The 11235-nt window shown below is 38.2% G+C and overlaps 1 pseudogene; it reads right to left on the bottom strand.

The window, feature by feature from the left end:
- Positions 1–2017: 2017 nt before the first annotated feature.
- Positions 2018–11235, bottom strand: part of LOC120248503 — a 194150-nt pseudogene continuing 184932 nt past the window's right edge.

Raw genomic sequence — 11235 nt, 5'->3', positions numbered from 1 at the left:
GAGAACCAGAGACGTAGGGAGAAAGGAGAGAAGGCAGGAAGAGAGGGAGGAGAGGGAGGGAAAGAAAGGGAGAGTGAGGGAGAAAGGAAGAGAAAGGAGGATATTTAAAATATGTCTATTAGCTAGGTATTCAGTGGCGTGATTTGGGGGCCAAATAAGAATGTTTACAGAATTTTTTTCCGTTCTGAAACACTTTTGGGGGAGTCTAAAAAGTAATTTATTTTAGATATAACATGTATCCCGACTATTAATAGTACGATTTATGGATAGCTACATTTCCAATGTAGATAGTTTAGATTGGAATACATAACTATAATGTGGCAGGCAGAAAATGCCCCTGCTCCAATATGCCCACGTTCTAATCCCTAGAATTTATGAATATGCTATTTTATGTGGGCAAAAGGACTTTGCAAATGTGATTAAATTAAGCAACTTGAGATGGAGAGATAATCCACGATTATCCAGGAGGGCCCAAAGAAATGTCAGGGGTCCTCACAAGTTAAAAGGAAAGCAGAAGGTACAGAGGGAAATACAGAGATTCTAAGCACTGCTGGATTTTGGTTTTTTGTTTGTTTGCTCATTTTTTATTTTAATTCTTGTGTAGTTAACATATGGTGTTATATTAGTTTCAAGTGTACAATATAGGGATTCAGCTGGCCTTTGAACGCAGAAGAGGCCACCAGCCAAGAGTGCAGGCCCCCTCTAGAAGCTAGACAATTCAAGGGAATACATTCTCCCCTAGAGCCTTCAGAAAGAATGCAGCTCTGGCCAACACCTTGATTCTAACCTACTGAAACCCATTTCAGACTCTGGTACTCCAGAACTGCAAGATAATACATTTGTTTTTCGTCTTGAGCAAACAGATCTGTAGTTGTTTGTTACAGAGGCAATAGGAAACAAACAGACCTAAGCAGGACATAGGAAGGACTTCTTTCCCCAGCAAAATGTGTCCTTTATTTACTTAAACATTTATTTACTTCTAGGAAATAAGTGTTTTCCTAATTTCAAGCAGCTATGAGAGAGCTGCTCTGTTCCTCCACACGCATTTGCCAGGAGGTCAAACTGGAAGTCACATATATGTCTATGGATGGGAAATAAAAGGGAAACTCAGATGTTCCAGAAGATGAAATTCTGAACCGTGTTTAAATCTTTCCTAGAAATAGACATTGCTGGGTAGAAATATTCAGATGCTGCATAAATAAGCCTGTAAACATTGGGCAAGATTCATGGAACTGGCAAAAAAAAAAAAAAAAAAAAAAAAAAAAAAAAAAAAAAAAAAAAAAAAAAAAAAAAAAAAAAAAAAAAAAAAAAAAAAAAAAAAAAAAAGCCACTGAACTGCTTTACCAAATATCACCACGGAGGAAATGTATAAAACATATCACAAAGTATAAAATCGTATTTTAATACAAATGCCAGATTTTAAAGGAAGCGCTTTAGATATCCTCATGGTGAGTTTTATTGTTTCTTCCACAATATTCAGATGTGCAAGAAATTTCACAAGAAAACAAGTCAGCAAGCTCATAAGAAGCCAGCAAATTCTTCACAAGTCAAAGGGGCTCTTGAACCTACAAAAAGACAAGAAGCAAGTGTAAGATTATAAAATGTTAAAAATGAAATTCCATCACAATGTCCTGTTTTCAAGCTTTACTGCAAATGCAACACAAATATCAGTGTTAATTACACTTTGTCATATGATTTGAGCTCACTTTCAGCTCAAAGGAAGATTCAATTCATGTACAAAATCTGTTGCTTACCTGATGTCCTAAAACTACAGGTGGACATTCCCAGTGCCAAAAAAAAAAAAAAAAAAAATTCAGCAAAGCTTAACTATAGGAAAATGCAAGGTAGTAAGCTTTTGCTTGACGCTTCTGAATAGTAATGTGAAGTCATCAAACTGATACTAAGAAATGGTAGAAAGACATTATCTTGATAGTTTCATTTTAGTTTCAATGCCAAACCTTGCAAAAAAACCCCCATGTTTCTGTTGCTATTTTCTGATTTAAGTTAACCATGATGATCAATATTTAGGGTCAAAAGTAACTGCCCTGATTTTATTTCAAGATTAGCCATGTGTCTTCCATTATTGTGACCTTATTTATGCCATTTACCTTCTCTTTCATAAGTTTGTGGCTAAGGGTGCTTCTGCTCTGTTTTTGATGCCTGGAGTTTTAAATATTTACCATCCATTGTTTTTTATCTGGTTGACTGCAGAAAAGAGGAGGGGTCAGAGTGTGAACAAAGAAGTGTCTTCATATATATACTCATCCAATTTCTCCAACACTCTACCATTATCTGATATCCCTTCATGTCTAAGATAATCTTTAACATCATTAGCAAAGTCAGTGAAGAGCTTCTGATCATATATAAAGATACCATTGAGGAAAACTTAGTGATAAATGGATCATTATTTCTAATGATGAAAAACATCCAGTTTTTTAAATAAATATCTTTTAATTAACTGTCTAAATTCACCTATCTTTACATGTTTCAGTACATTCATATTTAAAAAGTTATTGGACCCCTGTTGAACACATTCGGATACACCAGAACAAGACTTTCTTCTGTAAAAACCATAATTTTCACTACAGTCATGCTCAGCACTGCATTTCTGTGAATTTGTATTTTTTTCTAAATTCTTCAGAGTGAATTGGATTTTCTTTCCTTCCTTCTCTTTACCTTTATATCTCTGGTTTTATGTACGTGCCTTATACTGTGAGTGTAAATACTCACTAAAGACTGTTGTTGGGGGTACCTGGGTGGCTCAGTTGGTTAAGAATCCGACTTGGGCTCAGGTCATGATCTCATGGTTCCTGGGTTCAAGCCTCACGTTGAGCTCTGTGCTGACAACTCAGAGCCTGGAGCCTGTTTTGGTTTCTGCGTCTTCCTCTCTCTCTGCCCCTCCCCCACTCACACTCTGTCTTTCTCTCTCTCTCTCCCTCTCCCTCTCAAAAATGAATAAGCATTTTTAAAAATTAATAAAAAAAAGACTGTTGTTGGTTTTTGAGCTGCTGCTTCTTTTGTGGCACTGTTCTACCCAGATCGCAGTATCCTCACCGACCAGGGACCACCAGGGAGACCGAGTCACGCATGCAAAGGCAAAGGGCTTTATTACGGGCTTAAGCTCGGGCTCACAGACTTCACCAGCGTATGGGTCCGTGCTGAGAGCCCCCAACAAAGGCAGAGTGGGGTTTTTATGGGGTTTGTGATGGGGAAGTTACAGAAGTTGTGACATGGGAACAGTGATCCAATCATAATTATTCAACATCATTGACAGCGGGTTTGACCATACACATTGTCTAGAGTATTCGTTACTTTTGGTGGGATCCAATTACAGCATTTAGAGTACCTTTAAATTCAACCAATCACAGAGCCAGCCTAGGGTCTTGTTTGGCGACTAACAGGTTAACTTTAACATTAGGTGGCAGGGTCCTATCTATAGTTTCTATCTCCAGGCCTCTCCCTTAACAATGTGGAGGGTGGTCGCTGGCCTTTCCTGATTGGGTGCTGCAAGGGTGGTTTCTCCTGCCTTGGGCAATGTGTAACTGCCTGATAGTTTCGGGGAAGCCGAAACTCAGGCCTTCTAGTTCAGAGGGGAAACTTAAAGCCTGTCATGGAGTCAGTTTGATTTAGACATTTAGACTTGTGGCCTTACAGCACCAAATCTTTGATTGCCCTTTTCTTCAAGGATATTCTTGGTGGTATCTTTAAAATACCTGGAAGTGTATATAACTAACCTGATTTTTTTTTTTCTTCAGATTTTCTTCCATAGCTTCTTTAGCCTGTTCAATTTCTTCTTTACGATGCCTCACAAAATCCTCGGTAGACATCGTGGCATCAAATGCTTCCTTCACTGAACCCAAAATGTTTCCTTCGACTTATTTTTTAGCCCTGTTGTTTCCTCTGCCCTCTTTCTTGTTTGCATCAGTTTCTTTGCTGGGAGCCGCACTGGCCTCATTGGATGACAGTCACAGCGAGGGAATGGTAGCGTTTGCACAGCTCCTGCCTTGAGAAACGAAAACTGGTATCTCCTTCTGCTACTACTGGCTCATGTTGGAAGTGAGGCTGCTGGTATTGACCAGGCCTCACAATAGTCCAGATCAGACCGATATTCCCCACAGAGATTGCTCATAAGGAAAAGCATATTCCGGCCTTTTTCAAAGAGATTTCACGGGCGCCTGGGTGGCTTAGTCGGTTAAGGGACCGACTTTCGCTTAGGTCATGATCTCACGGTTTGTGGGTTCGAGCCCCGCGTCGGGCTCTGTGCTGACTGCCAGCTCAGAGCCTGGAGCCTGTTTCAGTCTGTGACTCCCTCTCTCTCTGACCCTCCCCTGCTCACGCTGTCTCTCTCTGTCTCCTAGAAATAAATAAAACATTAAAAAATTCAAAGAGATTTCAGATGAAAACATTGTGGATGATTGTTAAAAGCCCCTTCCTAAGGGCCTTGCAGATCCAAGACTTACATAATAAAGGGGGCTTGAGTCTGGCCCTGAGACAAAGAGCCTAATTTAGAGTTAAGGGCAGATATCCATCCCCACCCATTTGTTTCTGCCTGGAGCACTAGCCGCCCCCCACCTCAAGGCATTGTTATCAAGTAGTTGGAGTGACTTATTTTGGTCTTGAATATGCTGATTGCTCCCTGAGGAGGAACCTATTGAGGAACTTCTCCTTATGTGATTATGGGATCAGAGGTGTTCTCCTGAAAGACCTGTTTGACCCCTGCTCACAGAGAAGTAACTTCACCCTTTTATGCTAAAAACATTGTCTGGTATACTAAAGATGCCTGCCTTTCTCATAAGATAAGCATCTAAATCCCCTACCTCAATCACTATTGATAAAGGTTATGCAGGAGTCTTCTACAAATCTATGTTCTGGGAAATTCTTACATATCAAAGAAGTTTGTTATCAGAAATCATTGTCTAAGGCAAATGCCACTTCTGTGCCATCCCCAAACACTTATAAAATAAAGTTGAGTCCCAGTCAGAGCTGAGATGTCTGGCCTGGTGATCAGAATGAATCTCGGGGCTCTCTCACTCTCTCTCTCACTGACACTGTCCATCCTTCAGGGACCCCTGGACCTGCCAGAGCCGGCCTCAGGCATTTCTTGTTTTACATTTCTATCTTTTGCCTCAATATAGAGTCTTTCCCACAAATCAGAACACCACTGTCTAAAGTTTAGCTTCTGCTTCAGTTTGGTGAGTCTTCCCCATAAGATTTCTCTTTCCTTTTTTTCAGTCAATACATTAGGAGAGTCCGAGTTGCTATAGGACTCACTAGGGCTTCACTGCTGGTGTTCCACCTTTAAAGCCATGTTAATTAGTTGTTCTGTCTCCAGTTTCCTCCTTAGCATCTTTGCTTCTGTCAAGAGAGTCTCCCTTTGGTTAAGGAAGCTGTTTGTCTTTAGCTTTTTTTCTTCCAGATGCTGCTTAAGTTTCTGATTTTCTATAATGAGTCCAGTCCCTGTCCCTTTATCTTCCAATATCCTAATCTGTTCTCTTAGTCTTCTTAACTCTTCTAATGAAGATAAGGCTTTTGCTTCCTTCTACAGAGATATTCTTAAATACTGATTTTTCTGTATCAGAGTTCTTTTTCTGAGTCTCAAAGGACATCTTTCCTTCAGTAAGGGCCCAACATCTTGTAAGGTTTTCCTTCGATGACTTATAATCTATAAAGATTCTTGTTTCTGTTGACACTGGGAAAGATAATCCTTCATATCTTTCAGTTCATCTTCACGTATCTTTCTGACTGTTGATGCTTCTGAAGCTGAACTGTGCCATAGAAATGCCCAATTCCCATGCTGATCGCAATCACAAATCAACTATAACACACTTATTGAGACCACTGGCATTTACTTATTGAACTGGCATTTACACAGCTCCCTGGAGGGTTTGGTTTCTTGTTTAGGGAGTAGCTCACATTCTGAGTTAAGAACACTCCTCTTCCTAACATGGCATCATCAAAGGCAGGAATAGGCTGATGACTGGTTTCATTACTATTTGATTCATTATTGCTAGCCTGGGGTGAAAACATGGTTTCTGGATGACAGAATGTATACTGGGTGCTAGGAAAAGATCCCATGTTAAAGTCTTCGGGACTCTGTGCTTTTTTGAGAATTATAGCTTCTTGATTTTCAATTTCTTCTAACTTAGGTGGCTTAAGGTTATCAATATCAGAATCATCACTGTCAGTTCCAAAAGAGACATTGTCTTCAGATGACTTTTCTTCTTCTTTCTCGAGTGCTGACTTTGTTTCCTCCAAAGCTGGGTAAGCAGTTTCTTTGTCCATAAACACTGTACCATTTTGGCTCCTCACTCCCTCCTCTGACTGCAATATTTGTAACTTCTCTTACTCTAAAGATGTACATTCTGGAGTAAGCTCACAGCTGTCACTGGCTGTACTACATTCAGAATTCACCATCTCTACATCAGACCCTTCATAATGGATGACAGTCCAACCATAAGATGAATCCCTGCTGTCACTGGAATTTTCAGATGTTTTTCAGGTCTGAACGGGCAGCGTTACCTCCATCCTAATGAAGTGGCTGCCACAGTGGTGGCGGTCATAGCCTATAGAAAGTATGTTGGTATTTTTATTTCACACCCAGTTTTAAGCCCTAAGCGCTTCTGTTTTGTAGTCTTCATGGCCTGGAATTCCAATAAGTGGAAGATAGGATTGGCAGCATTAGCTCTTAAGGTGACAACACTGAGGTATTTCTAGGAGGGCGACGATCCCAGCATTAGAGAATATTACCCCTCCTAAAATGTCTGAAATTTGAGAATTTGAGACTATCTTCCACAAGTGTCCTTCTAAAGTATCTGAACTCTCAGGGTCAATATGTGGTCTTAGTATAAAGTACTTAGTAAATACGTGTTGAATCAACAGAGAAAATGGCTGCCTAGGAATAATAAAGGTATTTGATGCATAAAATCGCCTCCTCTACGGGCTTGTTAGTGTCTGAGTGTCACCTTGTATTTCTGTGAGGTGAGGCAGAGTGCGCTTTTGAAGAAATGAGACTGTAATAAGATACAATTTAAACGCATATGTTTTGGAGGTAGATAGTATAAATGTACTTACCAAACAAGCTTACTGTGAGGAATAAATGATTCAGTACAAGCAATGCGCCTAGAAACATAGCAAATAAGTACTGGACACAAAAAGAAGCTATAGGTAAACCCCATGAGTTGAAATGGAGTGTTTGAGACAGCAGTGAAAGTGATGTAATTTTATTAGAAGAAAGGTTCATGAGATACTGAAGATAAAATTTCCTATTAAAACATTTGCCTAGAGCTAGCCCTGGGCACTAAAACAATCTGACATTAACACTTTCCTAGGTTAGAGATATTTTTCTTCCTTATCATCTCTTCATATACACACTGGCTTTTGATGAATGTTCACCATTTTGAAGTCATAGGCTCACAATATTGACCTCATTAACAAGGGGCAAAGAAAAGTGGCATACTCAGTTGATAATAAAAATTACTATGGCCTCTAATGATCAATTAATTGAAGTAATAGCTGCAAAGCAAAGTAAGCAAGCAAAAAATAATGGCTGTTGTCAAATGGCTGCTTGTATATGACGTCATGTCAGGGCAATGCTGCTTCTCTTTTTGTATGTAGGTCTAAAGCCACTGGACACAACCACATTTTGTAGACAGTACAGCCCGAAGAGGTATATTATTTATGAAATGACTGTTCACATTATACCTGTCACTGAAAAAAATTCCATTGTCCCTTTTAATATTCTTTGACTCTATTTTTATTTTTTAATTTTTTGAAAAAAATTTAATGTTTGTTTTTGAGAGAGAGCAGGGTGAGGGACAGAGAGGTAGACACAGAATCAAGAGCAGTTTCCAGGCTCTGGGCTGAGCCCACAGCTCTCTCAACACAGAGCCCACATGGGACTCGAACCCATGAACCATGAGATCATGACCTGAACCAAAGTTGGACACTTAACTGACTAAGCCACTCAGGTGCTCTCTCTATTTAAAAACAAAAGAAAACAAAACAAAAATTACTGATGTATAAGGTACATACGATAAAATGTACAAATTTCAGGCATTATTTTGATAGGTTTTGACAACTGTATATGCCATGTAACCACCAGCCAAAACAAGATACAGAATTTTTCTGTTATCTCAGAAAGTTCTTCCTACTCATTCTTAGAAAGTAAGAACCTGCTCTATCACTACTTTGGTACCAAAGTTAACTATTTTCTGATTTTTATTACCTTAAAGTAGTTTTGTTCTTTCTTGGACTTCATATACATGGAATCGTAGAAAAATAGTCTTTTGTGTCTGGTTCCCCTTGTGGAATGTGACATTAACGACATTCGTCCCAGTTGTGAGTATATCAGCGTGTTCCTTTTTATTGCTCAATAGTATTCCATTGTGTGAATGCAAGAGGATTGTTTATCCATTTCTTCCTCATAGCAATTTGGTTTCTGTTATGAGGCTATTATGACAAGGTTGCTGTTCATATTCCTGTCAAAGATTTTATGTTGACATATGCTTTCATTTCTTTTCAGTAAATACCTGATTCAAGATGGATAGTAGACTTGAATGAAAAAGCTAAAACTATAAATCATCTGAAAGAAGTGATAGGAGGAGATCTTCAAGCCATTCGAAGCAAAGATTTTTTTAGATAGACACATAAAGCACCAATCAGAAAAGAAAAAAACAGACAAATTGAACTTTGTCACAAGAAAATATTCTCTGTACCTGAAAATGTCATTTAAAAAAATGAATAGGCAAGCCAAGGAGTAAGAATAAGATATTTTCTGTTTTTTACTGTTTATTTATTTTTTGAGAGAGAGAGTTCAGGCAGGGGAGGGAGAAAGACAGAGGGAGACACAGAATCCAAAGCAGGCTCCAGGCTTCGAGCTGTCAACACAGAGCCCAAAGTGGGGCTCGAACCCACGGATGGTGAGATCATGCGTGACCTGAGCCAAAGTCAGATGCTTAACCGACTGAGCCACCCAGATGCCTAAGGTATTTTCAGTTTGTATAACCAACACAAATTTTTGTCCAGAAAATATAGAGAACTAATACAAATCAATATAAAAAGACAAAGGGCCAGTGAAAGAGGTACAAAACATTTGATTGGATAATTGACAACATAGATCCTGATTAGAGGGCTTGTATTACCTAATTTCAGGCCTTATTTTACCCTAGAGTATTCTTACAGTGTGATATGGGCAAAATGATAAAACAGTGAATGTAGGAAACAGAACAGATTGCCCAGGAAGAAACTGAGATATGGATGTGATGAATTCCCGTTTTAAACCAATTCTTCTGCTGCCTTTTGCCCCATTGTTTCTTCAATATCTAATGTCCTTGTTCTTGTGTTTCTGTGATCTCTCACAAAATCACTCCCAAAGTCCACTCGCTTCTAACTCTCCTCTTTTTCACTAAGGTATATGTTATCAACCATGCATTAAGAAATCCTATTTTCTCAACAAAACAACATACTATGCCCTAGTTGACTGGTACCTCATTTAATCTTATTTGTAGACCAACAACTTATTTGCTGATACAAATACTTCTCTTGGTTGGTTGAGGAAATGTGCTAAAGTGAAACAAGCATCACAAGAACATAAAGTTTACAGAAGAAAAGGGTCACAAAGTGTCTCATCGCTCTCCTTATGCCACATGATATAGGAAACCCTGACTCCACACCTGTGTATATACAGGCTTCTCTTTCTTGACAAATCAAGTATCAGACATCTCAATGGAAATGATATGAGATACATCACTTTTTCTCAAACTAGAACCCATAGAAGGCTGGTCTCTTTTAATGTTAGATTTATGTAAATGGCCTCAGTTTCTGGTCTCCTCAGTAATGTGGTATGATCAGCTGCTAATGGTATTTTTAATGATATGATCTATATTTGAATATTAAAAATAGGAGTAAGCCATGGTAATAAGTAATAACAGGGAAGAATGATAATCCCGTTGTTTACTTATTGTTTGCTTATGTATTACAAATGAAAATTTTTAAATTTGGGAGAGGTTGAAGAATAGCTTTTAAGTCACAGTCAGCACTGGAATTTGAGCCCAAATTTGAGCTGGGCTAACTCAAAACTCCTATCGTTCCCATCGCCAAGGCAGTATTGCACTATGGTTAAGGACAAAGACTTGGTGGCACGATTTCTGGATGAAAATCCTGACTCTGTTACTCATTCATTGTTTAAACCTGAACAAGTCATTTGGTCTTCCTGAATACTATGTTTCTCATGTATAACATGGGAATAATAAAGAACCTATCTCATGAGATAGCAATGGGGATTAAACATGTTAATATATGTAAAGCCCTGGTAAGAGCTCCCTGCACCTAATACAAGCTCCATTAATGCCCCTGTTATTATTAACACACTATATACATTTTATTATGTATATGAGTATGTATCCACTTAGCATGTTGTAATAATTTCTGAATATCTTTTAAGTGAATTAAAATGCAATCTGTAATTCCTCTTGAGAGAGAAACTTCATGTACTTATTTACATTATACACTAAGATGTTTTGGAGGGTAAAACATATATATGCTCATGGGATAGTGGGTAATATGATCATAATTATGTTCTGACTGAATAAGCAATAGGACTGAATCATGCCTGTTACTCAATTAGCCATGATCTATAATCATCAAAACTATAGCTGCTATCTTGGCATGATTTTTTTTTTTTTTTTTTTTTGGATTGGGTCATAAGGAGTGGCTATAGATGACACTGTCTGTCTGACAATTAAAATCTAAATGATCATAGTGCTTCAAGATGTCTGTCTACTAACTGGAAAAGTAATTGACAAGGTATAATTTGCAAGTTTGTCAGTATTAGGATTTAACTAGTATTCCACTATTACATATTAAAGTTTAGAGATGCATTTTCTCTGAAAAATTAGTAGTGTTTCATCATCTGTTTTGTAGGAATGAACTTTAGAATACAAATCCCAAACAATCATTTTTGTTTAAGAACTTATCCCCAAATAATGGTTTCAGATTTTTCACTCAGAGTAATGTAAACTCTTAAAGAAATTTATTTCTAACCATATCAGGGCTGCATCACTCACATGTTTCTGTCTTTGCTTTTCCCTTTCCATAAATCTTCCCTCTTTTCCACTAACTATTCCAGAGTATTAAAGTGACGGAGACTTCTTAGATTTTCTTTTATCCATTGCAGCTTCTCATGAGATTCTGAGTACAAGGCTGCTAATAATGTACATGTGATAACCTCCCCAGAAG

Source organism: Hyaena hyaena, unplaced genomic scaffold, assembly GCF_003009895.1.
Source record: "Hyaena hyaena isolate Hyena2069 unplaced genomic scaffold, ASM300989v1 scaffold_592, whole genome shotgun sequence".
Classification (NCBI taxonomy): domain Eukaryota; kingdom Metazoa; phylum Chordata; class Mammalia; order Carnivora; family Hyaenidae; genus Hyaena; species Hyaena hyaena.
The sequence above is the reverse complement of the archived record's forward strand: the minus strand, read 5'-3'. Positions and strand labels throughout refer to the sequence as shown.